This window comes from Pseudophryne corroboree, unplaced genomic scaffold, assembly GCF_028390025.1.
Source record: "Pseudophryne corroboree isolate aPseCor3 unplaced genomic scaffold, aPseCor3.hap2 scaffold_769, whole genome shotgun sequence".
NCBI lineage: Eukaryota > Metazoa > Chordata > Amphibia > Anura > Myobatrachidae > Pseudophryne > Pseudophryne corroboree.
In genome coordinates this window covers 160913-174358 of record NW_026970348.1, presented here as the reverse complement: position 1 = coordinate 174358, position 13446 = coordinate 160913, and the positions used below count along the sequence as shown (strand labels likewise).

General features: G+C 46.8%; 3 non-coding genes and 3 pseudogenes across 3 annotated transcripts; all 6 read left to right on the top strand.

Moving 5' to 3' along the window:
• Positions 1-10132: 10132 nt before the first annotated feature.
• Positions 10133-10295, top strand: LOC135040809 (U1 spliceosomal RNA). Its single transcript, XR_010234628.1, has one exon. It is a non-coding gene; the product is annotated as a U1 spliceosomal RNA (small nuclear RNA).
• Positions 10296-10447: 152 nt separating this feature from the next.
• LOC135040815 (U1 spliceosomal RNA) lies at positions 10448-10589 on the top strand (annotated as a pseudogene).
• A 692-nt stretch (positions 10590-11281) lies between these two features.
• On the top strand, positions 11282-11445 carry LOC135040805 (U1 spliceosomal RNA). Its single transcript, XR_010234624.1, has one exon. It is a non-coding gene; the product is annotated as a U1 spliceosomal RNA (small nuclear RNA).
• A 152-nt stretch (positions 11446-11597) lies between these two features.
• On the top strand, positions 11598-11733 carry LOC135040811 (U1 spliceosomal RNA; annotated as a pseudogene).
• A 698-nt stretch (positions 11734-12431) lies between these two features.
• On the top strand, positions 12432-12595 carry LOC135040818 (U1 spliceosomal RNA). Its single transcript, XR_010234633.1, has one exon. It is a non-coding gene; the product is annotated as a U1 spliceosomal RNA (small nuclear RNA).
• A 152-nt stretch (positions 12596-12747) lies between these two features.
• Positions 12748-12901, top strand: LOC135040814 (U1 spliceosomal RNA; annotated as a pseudogene).
• The last annotated feature ends 545 nt before the right edge of the window (positions 12902-13446 follow it).

Genomic DNA, 13446 nt, shown 5'->3' with positions numbered 1-13446 from the left:
TAGGATTAGGTATCATGTGACTGCTGGAATCCCGAGCGCCGGATGCCATACCCAACCCCCTTTACTTTTTCAGGCATTTCTATCTCTCCTCTCTCTATGGTGTTCCGATTGCCCACTTTCCCTTGTGCTTTTCTCTCTCTCTCCTTTGTTTAGAGCATCAGTTTCTGTAGTCCACTTTATCCTTATTTTTTCCAGTGTTTCACTATCTCTCTGATGTAATGAGGATGTATGGTCTAGAGGGATCAGTAATGCATTGTACTGTATAGAGGCGTCAGGGATGTAGCGTAGGGTATAGAGGCGTCAGGGTTGTAGCGTAGGTTATAGAGGCATCAGGAATGTAGCGTAGGGAATAGAGGCATCAGGGATGTAGCGTAGGGTATAGAGGCGTCAGGGATGTAGCATAGGGAATAGAGGCATCAGGGATGTAGCGTAGGGAATAGAGGCGTCAGGGATTTAGCTTAGGGAATATAGGCATCAGGGATGTACTAGCAGGTATATAGAGGTCAGTGTACTGTATAGAGGGGTCAGTAATGCAGTGATGGTTATAGAAAGGTCAGTGATGTAGTGTAGGGTATAGAGGGGTCAGTTATGTAGTGTGGGGTAAAGAGGGGTCAGTAAAGATACTAAGCTGAAGTACTTAGAACACTTCTTGAATTAAGACACAACCTGCAAGAAAAAGTATGCAATATGGGTGAAAAGGCAAATGTCAGAGGTCTGATACAAGTGACCAGCTCCACACCTTGCACCACATAGCGTTATGTTAAACTGGGATATGTTCTTTTTGTGGTGTGTGTGTGTGTGTGTGTGTGTGTGTATGTGTGTGTGTGGGGGGGGGGTGCCAAAGGAAATTTTTGCCATTGGCTCCTTTGGTCTAGAACCAGCCCTGATCACAAAATATTTTTGTCTGAGCAGACTGGACACTGATCAGCGTTGGCTCATTCTCAGCCCCCCGCCCAGCCTCTGCTGCCAACAGACTGCTATTAGCTAGTTAACCTTCTGCCTTCCCTATCTATGACACAGACTGCTGCTAATGCTACCAGAATGTTCCCAGTGGCTTCACACCAACAGTGAATCCCAGCCGATGATGTAGGGCAGCGTGTGGGGGAGGGGGTCAGTTGCTGTGGCTCCAACATGGTAACCGCCAATGGACTGCAATGCTTTATCGAAAGGGGGGGCGCCAGTCCCTTACTTTGCCAGGGGCGCTTGGACCCCTAGCTACACCTCTGTTGACCCTAACCGATACCCCTAAACTAACCATAATTCCTGCAGTAAAAATCCATGTTTCTATGTATATAGGGGGTCATTCCGAGTTGATCGCTTGCTGCCGTTGTTCGCTGCGTAGCAATCAGTTGAAAAAAAATGGCTAATCTGTGCATGCGCATGCTCCGTAATGTGCATGCGCATCGTACGGGTACAAAGTCCATTGTGGTTTTGCACTAGTTCTAGCGATTATTCCAATCACAGAACAGGCCACAAGGAGATTGACAGAAAGAGGGCGTTTCTGGGTGTCAACTGACCGTTTTCAGGGAGTGCTTGGAAAAATGCAGGCGTGGCAGAAGAAATGCAGACGTGGCTGGGCATTCGCTGGATGGGTGTGTGACATCAAAAGCCGTCCCTCGGTTGTTAGAATCAACGCACACGAAGTGTAACTACAGTGCTGGTCTTATTTTGAAACGATTTTGCAGGCGCTCTGCTGCTCAAGTGTTCGCACTTCTCCAAAGTGAATATACACTCTCCAGTGGGCAGCGACAATGCGTTTGCATGGCTGCTAAAAACTGCTAGCGAGCAATCAACTCAGAATGACCCCCATAGTGTATTGCAAGAAAATATCTGTAAATCCAATGGTACCGTAAGTGCGGTATATACTCGCACTTCTTTGCGGGGTGAGAACATCTCCCCTAAGTGAAGTCAGCCCTATGAATAGAGTTTGTGTGATCCCTGTGCAGCAGTCACAGAAAGGGTTCATCTCTGCAGTTTGTCACTCAAATTACATTGCTGCATTTTTTCTAGAAGTGGATCTGAGAGCTGTTACCCGCAGACCAGCTACAATAATTATCCTGGGTACTCACTAGACCAGTGGTTCTCAAACTGCACCCTGGGGTGCCTCAGGACACTTGCAGGGGTGCCTTGGATTGGTGGTCCAGGACCAATTCAAAATATTTATAGTTAGTGTTATAGGCAAAACCAGTGCTGTTGGCTGGCAATCATAACATATGTGCACAAGCAGAAGCAAATCCTGTCCCCTACCAAAGGGCCAGTGCTAGGGTGTTTGGCGCCTCCCTGCAAACTATTAATTTGGGCCCTCTCTCCAATACTTAATAAAGGGACAGTGCGCTCCTTAAAAAAAGAAGGTGTGGTATCACAAGGAAGGGGCATGGCCACACAATAGCACCCCAAATCAAAATACGCCACACAGTAGCACTATCTTATTGTCATTACACCGCATGTAATAATAATAATAATAATAATAATAATAATACCCACAGTCGCAGTGCCCTTTATACACATAACCACCATATCAGTGCAGCTTACACACATAATGCCAACAGTAGCAGTGCCCCTTCTACACATGCCCACGGTGGCAATCCTTTACATGGCAAATATCAACCTGGTTTTGCCATGTAAAGGATTGCCACTTTAAAAAACAAACAATAAAAAAAAAAAAAAACAGGAAAAAACACAAAATCTCTCACTTTCTGATTCTCACACCCTATTACATTCCTCCCTATATATTTAAATGTTTCTATTACTGTATGTTCCCTCTTCCCTTCTCCAAACTATACACATCAACATTTTTTTGTATTTCCAGGTAAGTTTTGTGATGTAGGCCATGCACAATTTTAGTTGCCCTAATGTATTTACAGCCTTCTGGAGATATGGCTTCTGGAACTGAACACAGGATTCTAAATGTGGCTGTACCAAGGACCTATACAGTGGCATTACAGGTTGAGTATCCCTTATCCAAAATGCTTGGGACCAGAGGAATTTTGGATATCGGATTTTTCTGTATTTTGGAATAATTGCATACCATAACGAGATATTATGGTGATGGGACCTAAATCTAAGCACAGAATGCATTTATGTTTCATATACACCTTATACACACAGCCTGAAGGTCATTTTAGCCAATATTTTTTATAACTTTGTGCATTAAACAAAGTGTGTGTACATTCACAGAATTCATTCATGTGTCATATACACCTTATACACACAGTCTGAAGTTCATTTAATACAATATTTTTAATAACTTTGAGTATTAAACAAAGTTTGTGTACACTGAGCCATCAAAAAACAAAGGTTTCACTATCTCAGTCTCACTCAAAAAAGTCCGTATTTCGGAATATTCCGTATTTCGGAATATTTGGATATGGGATACTCAACCTGTATTACTTTTTTCTGCTACTGGTTCTTTAACCTATGCAAACAAGCATCTGACTTGCCTTTCCTATTGCTTTGTTACATTGCTCACCTGAAATAGTAATACTTAGATAGCTTTCCTCTTGCCATTATAATGCCCTTAATATTATAGTTAGCCTTTGCATTTTTGAGACGTGTATGATTTTGCATTTTTTGGCATTAAATGTTGCCATGTTCTTGACCATTCCTCTAGTCCAGGGGCAGAACTGCCAGAGACAACGGAGTCAGTTGCCGCCGGGCTCCAGCCCTGAAGGGGCTCCAGCCCTAAAGGGGCTTCCTCCATTGCCCCCCGGCTGTTACGTGCCCTTCCTACTAAATAGACAAAGGCGCTACCAGCAGGGTCTCGCAGTTTGTACATTCCATGCCGTAACACCCTTCTTTCCACCTTTTTCAAGACCCAGCCCAGCAGCCTCGCCGCTGCCACCACCGCTAGCTGCAGCACTGCCAGCGGTGGGGTGCCCCTGCTTCTTCTCACACCACAGATAGCTGGGCAGCACTGCAACTGCCTGCCTGATTGCTCCGCCCCCTTCCGGCTCCCAAGCACCTCTGCTGCCCAGTGATCCAGGAGCCTGCTGCTAGGAAGAAGTGGCCGAGCTTCAGCAAGCGAGTCTGGACACTGGCGGAGGAAGCCATGATAACCAGATAATGGGGAGTGGAGAGCCAGTTCCAAGGTAATACTTTATACAGCTGGTTGAGATCCTGGTCGGTGGATATGGATTCCAAGAAAACCCTGGAGGTGCTTCCTTTCAAGGGAGACACTCTCTTTGGAGAAGACCTCAATAAGATTGTAGCTGATCTGGCTACTGCTAAAACAGCTTGCCTACCTCGTATGACTCCTACCACGCAGAAGGCTAAAAGTACTTTCCCTTGGCCCTTTCATCCCTCAGGTAAAGCGTACCCAAGGTCAGGCATACCCAAAGCAAGCTCATGCTTCCAGACCTGCCAAGCCCAGACTGAAGCAAGCCTGGGCTGCCCATCAGCCTGCTTCCAAAACGGACAAGCCTGCCGCATGACGGTGCAGGCCTCCCTCTGGGGGATCCCAGGGTGGGGGGCCCGACTTCTAGGTTTGGCATAGAAAGGTATAATTCTAAGCTAGAGAATTCTGTTTGGAGCTCACCTTGTACTTTGTGAAGAAATAATCAGCATTGTGGCTGAGCAGATACATGTAGTGTGTGGCTGCAAACTGCATGGATCTGCTGCGTTGTAATGCTGATACTTTTTTTTTGCAAAGTACCAATAGCTTCATATAATGTTCACAATTTTTATGCAGGATCAAATAGCTCAATAGGTAGGGTGTTTGATTAGAATTCAACAGGTTATAGGTTTGAATCCTGGGTATGGTAGTTTGAGATGTGTTATTTAATAAAGTATGTTGTTCTGACTGCTGGGATATCATACTAAATAAATGGAGTTGATCAATTTTTTTTTTATTTTTTTTTTAAACTAGGGACAATTTCCAGATACTTTTCTTTATAACTGAGATTGCCCCCTGGAACTTCACATCAGTTGACAACTATGCATGAGTGGGCAGTGCTTGCTCTGGATCTGCCCACCCATTTATGTGCCGTCATAAAAGAAAGCACAACTGACAGTTATCCTGGGCGTACACTACACAATTATCTGTCAGGCTATCTATCCAGTCTGGATGGATGGAATGAAAATCTGGTAATGTATAGTAGCAAATGTCAATTAACCATTTGCTCCCAAACACTAGAAAAGTGGTCAAAAATGGTCATTACACAAATTGGTTAAACCCAAAATTTAACCAATTTGTTTAGGGGACCATGTTTGTCCATTTTCTAGTGTTTGAGAGTAAATCGTTGATGGTCATTTGCTCACATAGATAACCGGATTTCTATTCCAACCAGCCAGTGTTGGAGATATGGTCTGCCAGATTACATAATGCATACCAGAGCCATAACTAGACTTTTTGGTGCCCTGTGACAGAGAATTATATGCCCCCCCCCTCCCCTCCCCATTTTTGCAATATGGACAAAAGGCGCATGCCTTGTGGGGAAGGGGCATAACAAGATTGGTCTCAGAGAAAGCACATGAGATATGAAGATATATCTAGTATACTTGACACTCAATGGTTTGTGGTATTGCCGGGGTGCCCTCCTTAAATGCATATACAGTCACACATGGCGTGTTTGTGCAAATGGCATATCAGCAGTCAGCACTAACTGGTGACATGCCATTTGTACAAGTAAGCCATGTGTGACTAATATATAAACATACTTTATTAAATAACACCTCAAACTATCATACCCAGGATTCAAATCTATAACCTGTTGAATTCTAATCAAACACCCTACCCATTGAGCTACTTGATCCTGCATCTATTCTAACCTCCAAAAACAGATTCGGTTGCATTTTCCAGCGTGTTTTGTTTGCGCCTTTGCAAATGTCTTACATCGACAAACTTATTTAGTACTATTTTGCAAATAGGGTTACATTGTCGCAACATTGTGTTCCCTAATTGCTTGATTTTTTAAATGCAACAATTGATAAAGACACCTGATAATTGCTCTGTGGAGTGTTATTTTGTGTCTACTTCTTATCTACATTTAATTCCCTACCTCTAATCAAGGCATTTTTAAATGCTGGGGGCTGCCAGGACGTGAGGCCTACCTAGACTTTAGATCGGAATTTGAATGTACTTGTGAACTAACTTAATTTCCTACTTCTAAATTCATTCCTAAATTCACTACTTACATTAATCCTGTAGTTGGGCATTTTGAGCCTTCAATTGTGGGTATTGTTTTGTGTCCAGACCAGCAGCTGGTGGTGTGCATTTGCTGGAAAGGCATCGAAGACCTCCGATATGCTGCATCTCCTGATGTGTGTCTCCCTCAAGTGGCTGTCAGCAAATGCATGCTAGACACCCCATTCCAAGCTGATTGTGACATCACGGAACATGCATCATAGAACAGGCATGCTAGAATATGGGTCTTCAACCTGCGACCCTCCAGCTGCTGTGGAACTACATATACCAGCATGCCCTGCCTCAGTTTTAGCATACCTTAATAGCAAAACTGTGGCAGGGCATGCTGGGATGTGTAGTTTCACAGCAGCTGGAGGGCCACAGGATGAAGACCCATGTGCTAGAGCCAAGCCGCAGGTACATTGAATGCTAGCAAGCTGAATGTTTAAATCCTTTTTGTTCCGCAGCATTCCAATGCGGAAGATTCCATGGAACCAGAGATTATTCCATTGAGAAGGACATGCTGCCTGGATGACTGCACTGTGCAAATTAAATCACGGAGCCAGTTGGCTTGTGGGTGGCTCTGGTGACTGGGTGGTTGGGTGGGCGGTGTGTCAGAGGTGGAGCACATGCAAATGAATGTGTATCATCCTGCTAGTGAGAGTGAAAACTCATGCAGGAGTGTGCCTGCTTGTCAGTGGGTTATGCACCTTGCCAGGCGTCAAATCTACATGGAGCAGCTGGAGGGGACAAGAGCAGGTTTGCAAAATATAGATAGAAGAGCATATATGCTGGCGCATTCTCCATGATTGTGTCAGCTTATGTTTTGGTGCACTGCACTTTCCTCCACTAAGTTTTAGCCATTTTGGTTAAACGCAAGTGTAGTTGCTTCTCGCCCTTTTGGCTGTGATCTTGTATCGTGGTTGAAGAGTCTGCTGGAGGGATTGTTTTCTTCATTGACGAGAGACTGAAGATATTACAGGATGGAAGGCTTGGGAACACTATCTGTTTTTCAGTTGTGGAAGAGTTGAAAGACAGCTTTTCCTTGCCAATATCTCTCTTTTGCAAAGAGCTACGCATTGGAAAATTCAGGGCTATACTGTGTAGATGAAGCACTAACAGGAGGCTTTAAAAATTTCATTCTAGTTTCCTTCGTTTGGGAGAAAAATGCAAAGGTACAAGACAGCTTTTCCTTGCCAATATCTCTCTTTTGCAAAGAGCTGCACATTGGAAAATTCAGGGCTATGCCGTGTAGATGATGGCCTAACAGGAGGCTTTAAAATTTTCTTTCTAGTGTCCTTCGTTTGGGAGAAAAATGCAAAGGTACAAGACAGCTTTTCCTTGCCAATATCTCTCTTTTGCAAAGAGCTACGCATTGGAAAATTCAGGGCTATGCCGTGTAGATGATGGCCTAACAGGAGGCTTTAAAATTTTCTTTCTAGTGTCCTTCGTTTGGGAGAAAAATGCAAAGGTACAAGACAGCTTTTCCTTGCCAATATCTCTCTTTTGCAAAGAGCTACGCATTGGAAAATTCAGGGCTATACCGTGTAGATGAAGCACTAACAGGAGGCTTTAAAATTTTCATTCTAGTGTCCTTCGTTTGGGAGAAAAATGCAAAGGTAGCTTGTGCCATCGCCACTCTGCTCCTTGTGCCACCTTGGCGGTTTACATGAGCCACTGCGGTGACGTTGTCTGACTGGATCAGAACCGGTTGGTCGCAAAGTAAGGTCTCCGCTTGACGTAGGGCATTGTATATGGCCCCTAGTTTCAGGATGTTGATGTGAAGACAAGTCTCTTGACTTGACCAAAGACCTTGGAAATTTCTTCCCTGTGTGACTGCTCCCCAACCTTGGAGGCTTGCATCTGTGGTCACCAGGATCCAGTCCTGAATGCCGAATCTGCGTCACTCGAGAAGGTGAGCACTCTGCAGCCACCACAGGAGTGATACCCTGACCCTGGGGGACAGGGTGATCAACCAATGCATCTGTAAATGTGACCCAGACCACTTGTCCAGTAGGTCCCATTGGAAAGTCCTCGCATGGAACCTGCCGAATGGAATGGCTTTGTATGATGCCACCATCTTTCCCAGGACTCGAGTGCAGTGATGCACTGACACAAGTTTTGGTTTCAATAGGTTCCTGACAAGAGTCATGAGTTCCTGGGCCTTTTCTATCGGGAGATAAACCCTCTTCTGGTCTGTGTCCAGAATCATGCCCAAGAAAGACAGACGAGTCGTAGGAACCAACTGCGACTTTGGGATATTGAAAATCCAGCCGTGTTGCTGTAACACTTTCAGTGAAAGTGATACGCTGTTCAGCAACGGCTCTCTTGATCTCGCTTTTATGAGATCGCTCAAGTACGGGATAATTGTGACACATTGCTTGCGCAGGAGAACCATCATTTCCACCATTACCTTGGTGAAAATTCTCTGGGCCGTGGAGAGACCAAACAGCAACGTCTGAAATTGGCAATGACAGTCCTGTACCGCAAATCTGAGGTACGACTGATGAGATGGATAAATTTGGACATGAAGGTTTGCATCCTGTACACAAATGCGGACAACAGGTGTCAAGCCGTGTGTTGCCTTTGTCAAGCTGTAATAAGTAGGGGTAAGGACGTTAACCACCTCAGAACATCCTCCCTTATATGTCACCTGCAGCGCATTAATCATAAGTCAGTGACAAGTTCAAAAACTTTGGATGACAGCGGAAGCAGTCCACTGACCACTAAATCCCTTCCTCTTGTAACCAAGCTCCTGCAAACCACACCACCAACTCCCTCAGTGTCAATTTCCTCCTTAGACAGGAGAGCCAATAGTCCTGCAGGCCATGTCACTGGCAAGTCTGACGAGTCCTCTCCTGCCTGGGATTCCTCCGATGCATCCTTGAGTGTAACGCCTACTGCTGCTGGCGCTGCTGTTGTTGCTGCTGGGAGTCGATCGTCATCCCAGAGGGGAAGTCGGAAGACCACTTGTACTACTTCCAGTAGGCAATTGACTGTCCAGCAGTCCTTTGCGAGGAAGATGAAATATCACAGCAGTCATCCTGCTGCAAAGCGGATAACTCAGGTCTTGTCAGCCTGGGTGGTGAGAAACGTGGTTCCGGTATCCATCGTTAATTCAGAGGCAACTAGAGACTTGATTGAGGTACTGTGTCCCCGGTACCAAATGCCATCTAGGTTCCATTTCTCTAGGCAGGCGATACCGAAAATGTACACGCTTCTCCCAGGGCAAGGCTCACCCATTGCACTCTGGGTGTGCTGCTCCTGCGATTTCCCCAAATGTGGGACACTTGACTGCATAATTTGTGTTTCCTCTGGTCGGCTCTCGTATAATTCAGATCTCTTTGTCTCAGGTCTCTCTCCAGCCTAGTTTGCTGTCTGTTTCCACTTCTCTTTTCTTCAGCCGCTCCCTTCTATGCCCTTGCGCACTATCCTGACTTCTCCCGTCTGCTTACTTTGTGCCTTCCAACGCACAATGCGAACTACAGGTAGTGCTGCAGGGCCCACACCCTTTTAGTTGCCTTACAGAGCAGCTCTGGAGCTGTTACAGTGCCCAGCTGCTGCAAGAAATCAGCTGGAATGCTTCAGGTGCTGGGGCATAGCCAACATGAGCCCCACACCGAAGGAGGGTGGAGGTGTTTAATGCGAATTAGGGGTCATCCAAGGGCCGCAAAAGGCCGCCATGCCCTGCACATCCCTTTTTTCTTTTCATATGCAGACGAGGGTTGAAGCCAACTTTGACCCACTGCTTGGATGGCATCACCATATGCAAATCCATCTGCTGCAGGCCTTCCCCCAGGAATGCTAGCACTAGTTGTTGCATTTGGTTTGTTGTTTGGGGGTGCTTCAGTATTAGGCAGCCTTCTGCCCTCCCATGTTCATCTGAAAATATGTGTTCTCCCTGCAGTTGTTGTCCCCAGATGAGAGTTCCCTTGTGCTGCCTCAGTTGAATCGCCTTTACTTGACAGAGATGTGCCTGAGCAGCGGCCCTCCCCAGCCCTATCCCAAATCATACTTATTTTGCATAGGAGATATCATGGTCATGAAGATTGTTCTCCCAGGGTGAGGTTCATTCATTGCATTCTGGGTATGATGACCCCTGTGATTTCCCCAAATGTGGGAAACTCGACTGCATTATTTGTGGTAGTGGGGGACTGTGTTGTGCTTTCCTCTGGTCAGCTCTGGTAAAAGTCAGATTTCTTTGTCTCAGATCTTCCTCTAGCCTTGTTCTTCTTTCGAGAGTTCCCTTGTGCTGCCTCAGTTGGATCTCCTTCACTTGACAGGGGGGTGCCCGAGCAGCGACCCTCCCCAGCTCTAGCCCAACTCCTACTTACCTGCCAGGTGAGATACTATGATCATGTAGGTGCTTCTCCCAGGGCAAGCCTCACCCATTGCACTCTGGGTGTGCTGCCCCTTTGATTTCCCCAAATGTGGGAAACTTGACTGCATAATTTGTGTTTCCCCTGGTCGGCTCTCATATAATTCAGATCTCTTTGTCTCAGGTCTCTCTTCAGCCTAGTTTGCTGTCTGTTTCCACTTCTCTTTTCTTGAGCCGCTCCCTTCTATGCCCTTGCGCACTATCCTGACTTCTCCCATCTGCTTACTTTGTGCCTTCCAACGCACAATGCAAACTACAGGTAGTGCTGCAGGGCCCACACCCTTTTACTTGCCTTACAGAGCAGCTCTGGAGCTGTTACAGTGCCCAGCTGCTGCAAGAAATCAGCTTGAATGCTTCAGGGGCTGGGGCATAGCCAACATGAGCCCCACACCGAAGGAGGGTGGAGGTGTTTAATGCGAACTAGGGGTCATCCAAGCGCCGCAAAAGGCCGCCATGCCCTGCACGCCCCTTTTCTCTTTTCATATGCAGATGAGGGTTGAAGCCAACTTTGACCCACTGCTTGGATGACATCACCATATGCAAATCCATCTGCTGCAGGCCTTCCCCCAGGAATGCTTGTACTAGTAGTTGCATTTGGTTTGTTGTTTGGGGGTGCTTCAGTATTAGGCAGCCTTCTGCCCTCCCATGTTCATCTGAAAATATGTGTTCTCCCTGCAGTTGTTGTCCCCAGATGAGAGTTCCCTTGTGCTGCCTCAGTTGAATCTCCTTTACTTGACAGAGATGTGCCTGAGCAGCGGCCCTCCCCAGCCCTATCCCAAATCATACTTATTTTGCATAGGAGATACCATGGTCATGAAGATTGTTCTCCCAGGGTGAGGTTCATTCATTGCATTCTGGGTATGCTGACCCCTGTGATTTCCCCAAATGTGGGAAACTCTACTGCATTATTTGTGGTAGAGGGGGACTGTGTTTGTGCTTTCCTCTGGTCAGCTCTGGTAAAAGTCAGATTTCTTTGTCTCAGATCTTCCTCTAGCCTTGTTCCTCTTTCGAGAGTTCCCTTGTGCTGCCTCAGTTGGATCTCCTTCACTTGACAGGGGGGTGCCCGAGCAGCGACCCTCCCCAGCTCTAGCCCAACTCCTACTTACCTGCCAGGTGAGATACTATGATCATGAAGGTGCTTCTCCCAGGGCAAGGCTCACCCATTGCACTCTGGGTGTGCTGCTCCTGCAATTTCCCCAAATGTGGGACACTTGACTGCATAATTTGTGTTTCCCCTTGTCGGCTCTCGTATAATTCAGATCTCTTTGTCTCAGGTCTCTCTCCAGCCTAGTTTGCTGTCTGTTTCCACTTCTCTTTTCTTGAGCCGCTCCCTTCTATGCCCTTGCGCACTATCCTGACTTCTCCCGTCTGCTTACTTTGTGCCTTCCAATGCACAATGCAAACTACAGGTAGTGCTGCAGGGCCCACACCCTTTTACTTGCCTTACAGAGCAGCTCTGGAGCTGTTACAGTGCCCAGCTGCTGCAAGAAATCAGCTTGAATGCTTCAGGGGCTGGGGCATAGCCAACATGAGCCCCACACCGAAGGAGGGTGGAGGTGTTTAATGCGAACTAGGGGTCATCCAAGCGCCGCAAAAGGCCGCCATGCCCTGCACGCCCCTTTTCTCTTTTCATATGCAGACGAGGGTTGAAGCCAACTTTGACCCACTGCTTGACTGGCATTACCATATGCAAATCAATCTGCTGCAGGCCTTCCCCCAGGAATGCTTGCACTAGTTGTTGCATTTGGTTTGTTGTTTGGGGGTGCTTCAGTATTAGGCAGCCTTCTGCCCTCCCATGTTCATCTGAAAATATGTGTTCTCCCTGCAGTTGTTGTCCCCAGATGAGAGTTCCCTTGTGCTGCCTCAGTTGAATCTCCTTTACTTGACAGAGATGTGCCTGAGCAGCGGCCCTCCCCAGCCCTATCCCAAATCATACTTATTTTGCATAGGAGATACCATGGTCATGAAGATTGTTCTCCCAGGGTGAGGTTCATTCATTGCATTCTGGGTATGCTGACCCCTGTGATTTCCCCAAATGTGGGAAACTCGACTGCATTATTTGTGGTAGTGGGGGACTGTGTTTGTGCTTTCCTCTGGTCAGCTCTGGTAAAAGTCAGATTTCTTTGTCTCAGATCTTCCTCTAGCCTTGTTCTTCTTTCGAGAGTTCCCTTGTGCTGCCTCAGTTGGATCTCCTTCACTTGACAGGGGGGTGCACGAGCAGCGACCCTCCCCAGCTCTAGCCCAACTCCTATTTACCTGCCAGGTGAGATACTATGATCAGGAAGGTGCTTCTCCCAGGGCAAAGCTCACCCATTGCACTCTGGGTGTGCTGCTCCTGCGATTTCCCCAAATGTGGGACACTTGACTGCATAATTTGTGTTTCCTCTGGTCGGCTCTCATATAATTTAGATCTCTTTGTCTCAGGTCTTTCTCCAGCCTAGTTTGCTGTCTGTTTCCACTTCTCTTTTCTTGAGCCGCTCCCTTCTATGCCCTTGCGCACTATCCTGACCTCTCCTGTCTGCTTACTTTGTGCCTTCCAACGCACAATGCATACTACAGGTAGTGCTGCAGGGCCCACACCCTTTTACATGCTTTACAGAGCAACTCTGGAGCTGTTACAGTGCCCAGCTGCTGCAAGAAATCATCTTGAATGCTTCAGGGGCTGGGGCATAGCCAACATGAGCCCCACACCGAAGGAGGGTTCATCCAAGCGCCACAAAAGGACGCCATGCCCTGCACATCCCTTTTTTCTTTTCATATGCAGACGAGGGTTGAAGCCAACTTTGACCCACTGCTTGGATGACATCACCATATGCAAATCCATCTGCTGCAGGCCTTCCCCCAGGAATGCTTGCACTAGTTGTTGCATTTGGTTTGTTGTTTGGGGGTGCTTCAGTATTAGGCAGCCTTCTGCCCTCCCATGTTCATCTGAAAATATGTGTTCTCC